Here is a 7,437-nt window from a genome sequence, read left to right as displayed (position 1 = left end):
TATTTTTTATTATTTTTATTTATTTATAAAGAAATCAGATTTAGTGGGATGGAGCCATGGTGATGGAGGGATAGTGGGTGGGTCTAAGGGTCTTAGTCTTAGTAGATCAACTATTAAGTTGAGTCTTACACATTTTGCTAGTGGGTTGGTCTTACTTCTTAGTGGATCCAAATCCAATCATCCAATTTAGTTGAGTCCTAGACATTTTGCTAAAAAAAAAAAATGGTTTATTGCTACATAAAAAAAAGAGTATTGATAACAAAATTAGTAATTTTGCCTCTCAAAAAGCAAGAAAAATAAATTTTAATTGAAAAAAAAATATATGAATTTATAATTAGATACAATAAAAGGCCCCGTTTAAAGCTTTTGCCTAGGTCCCCCAAATTCATTGAGCCGGCCCAGGAAGGTTTGTATATGTTTCTATGCCCATTGATAGAAACAATATCAAGCCAAGAAAAAAAAAATATAATAAAAGAGATTAACCTGGCCAACAATAACTAATATTAACGTTAGATTTGTGATGTGTGCGCGCGAGAGAGGTCATAATTGGCATGGTTGAACTACCAATTATCATGAAACATATTTTATTTTTTTCCTTATAGGGCTTCCGCCTTACAAATGGAAGACTGGATTTCCTGAATCACGTGTAGAGGGCAAGGGAACAAATTAGTAAGAGGAAGTAGAACCCCTTCATTCTGACTCAACTTGTAACCAGGGGCAGCTCTACTTTGAGTCCAGAGTGGTCATAGGATCACCTTGGTCTAGAAAAAAATTATTATATATAAATTTTAAAAAATTATGATTTTTTTATCCTTAAAAAAAATTGTGACCACCCTAAATTTTTTTAGGCCCAACATAATTTAACTTCGGACAAAGTTTGGTAACAAACTTAGTTGTAGACTAAGGTTACAAAGCCATTCAAATTTTTTTATTTGATGTGAATTTTGACAAATCCACAATTAGATTATATTTTCTTCTTTTATCCTCCATACTTAAAAAATTTTAAGAAGATCAAAGATCGATATCTATGTCATTAATCAAATGTTTAAATTTTTAATTTTTGTAGTCTAAAATTATACATAAAAAAATAAGTTTATTGATCAAATAGTAAATAGTAAATAACATCCAATTGTCATGAAATTTGACATGTGTTTTAAGAAAAAAAAGAACATGCAATTCATCGGTTAGATTTTTAAAATATGTAGTCATGTTAATTTGTTTAGTGAGAGTTGTAGCCAAATTTCATTCTAAGAATATTTGTAAAAGGAAATTGTATAACTTTATGTATTTTTGTGTGTGTGTGTGTGTGTGTTCAATATATGATGTTCACTTTTTATTAGATTTTATACAATTTAAGTTTCTTAATGACCACCGTGAAAATTGTTTTAGAGTTGTCACTGCTTGTAAGTTCCATAAATGTTCAACGAGGTTCAATTGGAGTTGAGAATGAACTTCTTGGTCCCTAATGTGTAGATGAACTTGAATGAACTCCATAAATTCATTTGTCTGCTCGTGTGACACTAGTGTACGTGGAATCTCATCAATTTGTTCATAATCTACTTCTACTGCTTCAGCTTCATCTCACTCATCTTCAATAATCATTTTATGGAGAATTATGTATTCTTTTGTGATGTCTTGTAGCGTTACATGATAGAAAAATTGTGTAGGTCCATATACAATTGCTAATTGTGCTTGAAGCACTCCAAATGCATGCTCTACATCATTTTTATGTGCCTTTTGATCTTTTGCAAATAATTTTTTTTTTTTGTCCAAGTGGAGCTGGGATTTTTTTCTCAAATATTGATCACTTTGGATATATATCATTGGGAAGGTAGTTTTCCACTAAGTAGTTATTACCATTGATTAAGTAATTAGTTGGAAAGGCACATTCTTGTGCGAGCTCGAAAAATATATTAGTCCACTTTGTAAAGTTATGATTTACAACTATGTTTTATATTGGCTTTAATTCTGTGTTAAATTTGATTGTAATTTTGTTCAAACATTTCCCTGTATTTATTGTGGAATTTAATGTAAGAGTTGAGTGTGAAAGTTTGGTAAAGATTTGTGAAGAAGGAGAATTTGTGATTGGCTCGCGAGTGACAACCCACGAAAGGCCATGTGAGAAGCACATGTTGGAATTTGAATAGTCTCATGCCAGGTTGGATTTCGTGAGTCACTTCACGACTTAAGCCAAGTCGCGAGTGACCCGTGAAACTCACTGCTTGAACTTTTTAAGTGTTTTTTTTTTTTTTTTTCTCATTCCTTTACCAACACTATATAAGCTCACATTACCCATGATATTGTAAGGAGTTCTTTTCAAGGAACTTTTGAGAGAGAAAACCCTAACCATACATTTGAGAGTTAGAGATTGTAAACCCACAATCATCTACACCATTTTTCTAAAGTTTTCTTCTACTACTACCTCTCCATTTACACATCTTTGAGAGGTTCTTAGTCCAAACACTTACCTCACCCAATCCGAGTGTTGAGAGAAGTTTTGGTGCATATGGAAAGCATTGGAAGAAGCCATTGATTGGCGAATGCAATTCAGAGCTAATTGTAGGATCTAGATAACAAAAGAAGACATCGCACCAAGAAGCCTGTTAGTAGCTGGAACTTGGAGGGTTCAAGTACATTTGGTAGATTAGGCTTAGAGGGTTTTTTTTTTTTTTTTTGATATTCATGTACTCAAACTTTATTAAATAGTAGATTGATTTTGGCTTGGAGGGCCACAGAGAGATTTTTCGCCGAGTACTTTGATTTCCTCTTTGATAACACGTCTCAGTGTTATCTTGTGTTTGTATCTCTCTTCCCTTACTCTTTAAGTTTTATATTTATTATTGCTTGCTTGTGGTTATGGCTAAGAGAGTAGTCCTGATTATTACTGATAGGCCAAAAATGAATTAATCTCTTATGATTCAAATTAATTGATTAATTAACCAAGTTATTAATTAATCAAATTAACATGTAAACACGTGGTATCACAAACAAATCACCAATAAACTAATTATGCAGCAGAAAATAAATAACATGGTGATTTGTTTACAAATGGGAAAAACCTGACGGCAAAAACCCTACCGGGTGATTTTTAGGTCACCACTCCTGAAACTCCACTATTATCACAACAAGCGGTTACAAGTAAAGGAATCCCAGTACCTTATACTAACCTACAATTGAACCCTTACCCCAATACCCAATTGAACTTGTTCTGTAGTGATAGTTCCTCCTTTTGATGCACGGCTTCCAAGTACTTGACTAACCAATTTGATGCGTGAATCCTAGTATGCGGCTTACTCCTTTGCACGAATCACAGTACGTGACTAACTCCACAACAACCCTTTGATTGTTGTAGTTGATTTGCAGTAGCTTCATATAGAAACACCAATAAGATCTTCAATGTTGGTCAAGAGACTTTACTTGGTTACAGAACCCAAAGGTGTACAAGAAACGCAGTAAGAACTCTTTCTTTTGTAGGAGGAGGCTAGGGTTTTAAAAAGAAAACCTTATGAAGCTCTCTAGGGTTAGGTTTTTTTTTTTCCACCTCCTTTAAATAGGAGCTTAATGGGCTCTCCTATTACAAATAGGTTTACACAAACCTTGGACTTTCCTAGTCCAATAAGGATTATACAAACCCATAAACAAATAACATTTTAGAATAAAAAAATTGATGCCTATAATCTGAAAACCCGTAAACTCGATCGATCAAGACATCTGTCGAGCTTTAATGAATCTCGACAGATCGAGATTCTGTCGAGGAGGTATCGAGACCTACAAATTGCACTTTTCTTGAGCAGTTCTTAAGTAATCTTCATGTCTTCAATTTAACCACTTGTGATGATCATTTTGAACCTACTTAGATTTCCCCAAATACAAGTAAAGTGTGTTTTGTCAAAGGATATGCCAATTACATAAAAATATGTCCCTTACAATCTCCCCATTTGGCAATCCGTGATAAAATCACAAGAGTACATTGAATGTCCTAGAATACATTCTACTAAAGATTACAAAATAAATAAGTCTAGTCTAAAAGATATGAACCTTGGAAGTTGCTGCAAGAAGAAGGTTTAGAATCTTGACTTGGCTTTAACTTGTCCTTCCTGCAAGGCACTAAACAAAACACATCAAGGTACCATGTGGAAAATAATGACAAGTTAAATAAACAAAAAGCATGTGTATAAAGAGAGAAAAGAAACAACACATATGAGATAAAGAGTGAAACACATACATCATTGTCAAACATAAAAACAACATATGATGTATATAAATGGTTACAAAACCAAAGATACACAAAAAAAAAAAAAAAAAATCAATATTAATGTGTATCAAACTAACTCTCCCCCTAAGTTAGTTACATAAAAAACATTCTTCCCTTTGAAGTTCTCCCCCTAAGTCTATTACTCCTCATTGAGGAATGACATTCAATTCTCAAATTTCTTCCCCTTTTTGACACTAGCGATAAAGGGTAGAGTGTCAAGTAGACATCTCATCAGTAGAGTTAGCATCTCCATCATCATCATCTAAAGCATCATCGTCATCACCATCATCACCATCATCCTCAGCATCAGAATTAGAAGCCACTGGATGAGGTGGTGAAGGAGTAGCCTCAGAAGCATAGCCACCCATAGCCGCCTGTCGTCGTGCAATACGACTGACACAAACGTTCACCTGATACAACTCCGTAGAGAATGTATCAAGGCAAGCATCCATGCGCTGCAGCTGCGGCATGATGTCTTCAAGAGATACATTGCCCATGGAAGAGGAAGGAGTAGATGTAGATGGAGCAGACCGAGAGGGTGCTGAACGAGATGGAGTTGAACCGGAGGGAGGAGGCAATCCATGACAAAACCACAACAAACAAATGAGATATGAGAGAAGTCACAAATCACTCAACTCATATTCACTTGTTGAATACAATAAAATCTATCTTAACACAAACTCTTGAAACTTTGCAAGAAGAAAGTTTATGGCAAGTAGACTTTGACAACCTGTATTTCTAAAACACTTTAAACAAAACTCATCGAGGTATCTTAGTGTGAAACAAAAATAATAGATTGCATACAAGTATAAGAAGTATGTGTATAAAGAGAGAAAAGAAACTACACATGTAAGGTAGGTGAAAGAAACATACATCAACATATAAGGAAGATAAGTACAATGTATGTAAAAATGATCATAAGACCCAATGTACAAGATCAATGTATCTATAAAGAAAGAAAAGAAAAGATACATCATATCCTTATTACATCCCTCAAGTATCAACACTCCCCCTAACAAAATGTCCTATATCAACTCTCCCCCTAAGATGACTACTCTCATATCCCAAAATTACTCCCACTTGATAGGCCAAAATCGAATTGACCCCTTGTGATTCAAATTAATTGATTAATTAGCCAAGTTATTAATTAATCAAATTAACATGCAAACGCGTGGTAGTACAAACAAATCACTAATAAACTAATTTGCAGTAGAAAATAAATAACACGGTGATTTGTTTACGAATGGGGAAAACCTGACGGCAAAAACCCATTGGGTGATTTTCAGGTCACCACTCCCGAAACTCTACTATTATCACAGTAAGCGGTTACAAGTAAAGGAATCCTAGTACCTTATACCAACCTACAGTTGAACCCTTACCCCAATACCTAATTGGACTTATTCTGTAGTGACAGTTCCTCATTTTGATGCACGGCTCCCAAGTATGTGACTAACCAATTTGATGCGCGAATCCCAGTATGCAGCTTACTCCTTTGCATGAACCCCAGTACGTGACTAACTCCACAACAACCCTTTGATTGTTATAGTTGATTTGCAGCAGCTTCACATAGAAACACCAATAAGATCTTCAATGTTGGTGCAAGAGACTTTGCTTGGTTACAGAACCTAAAGGCGTACAAGAAATGCAGTAAGAACTCTTTCTTTTGTAAGAGGAGGCTAGGGTTTCAAAAAGGAAACCTTACGAAGCTCTCTAGGGTTAGGTTTTTCTTTTTCCACCTCCTTTAAATAGGAGTTTAATGGACTTTCCTATTCCAAATAAGTTTACAAAAACCTTGGGCTTTCCTAGTCCAATAAGGATTATACAGACCCATAAACAAATAGCCTTTTAGAAAAAAACATTGCTAGCTATAATCTGAAAACCCGTAAACTCGATTGATCGAGACATCTGTCGAGCTTTAATGAATCTCAACAAATTAAGCTTCTATCGAGCAGGTATCAAGACCTACAAATTGCACTTTTCTTGAGTAGTTCTTGAGTAGTCTTCATGTCTTCAATTTAACCACTTGTAATGATCATTTTGAACCTACTTAGATTTACTTAAATACAAGTAAAGTGAGTTTTGTCAAAAGATATGCCAATTACATAAAAATATGTCCTTAACAATTACGTATCATTTACTCTTGTTTTGCACTTAGATAAGTTAAAGTAAAATCAATTAAGCCATAATTTAAAATTGGGGGTCTAAACTAGCTATAGTGTTTTACACTATTTGAGCTTTCACACTCTAATACGTTAATGTCATTATTTGACCTAGGTAACCCAAAAAATGAGTGTCATATCCAAAGATCTTGAAAGTTCAAATAGCATTGAAAATACTATGAATGTTTAGACCCCCAAACAACAAATAACCAATTCAAGTTTATAACACCTGCTCAAGCTGTACACAAACTTTGGACCCATAATCTGGTATATGGATTCATGTGTGTAAGTGATTGGCCCAAAGGGCCCAATATGGTTCCTAGACCTAATTTAGATGGCAACTCCATTAGTCCACAAGATAGAAAATTTTACATGGACTGATGCTATTGCTCTTATTGGGCTCAGTATATTTCTATATAAAGTATTTGATAATGACCATCCCAGCTCCTAGGGCTTCACATAGGCTGACCAAATAAGTTATAACCATATTTTCTACATCTCTAATCAAAGGATAAATACTCCTACACACCCTATTACACCATACTCTAAGTAAAAAAAATTTAAAACAAGTCACGATATTAGTTTTTTTTAAATTTACACAAGGTGTGTGTAACAAACACTACCCAAAAATAATCATCAATCGTTTTTAGTTGGCTCACTCAATCTAATATATATGCAACAATAATGACACCCTTTGTGATATTTTATAGGTGTGTTTCAGACACAACCTTTCCTTTCCTCACTACTTATCAAAAAAAAAATGGGAAATTATAATTTATCACCCTAAATCAAGGATGGAGGCATAGTTGGATCAAGGGGTCAATGTCCCCCCCCCACCCCCCCAAATAAAAAAAAAAAAATTACCAGTATTATATATGTACTAATTTTAGCAATTTTGTTCTGTAAAATTACACTTTGCCACCCCTTAACAATATCATTGATTCTTTTACGAGTAATGGTATAGCCACAAAATTTTCTACAATATCTTTATAAGCTACTAAGGTAGTAAATTCCTATTGATTT

Source organism: Quercus suber, unplaced genomic scaffold (genome assembly GCF_002906115.3).
Source record: "Quercus suber isolate HL8 unplaced genomic scaffold, Cork oak 2.0 scaffold_184, whole genome shotgun sequence".
NCBI lineage: Eukaryota > Viridiplantae > Streptophyta > Magnoliopsida > Fagales > Fagaceae > Quercus > Quercus suber.
Note: the sequence above shows the minus strand (reverse complement) of the source record.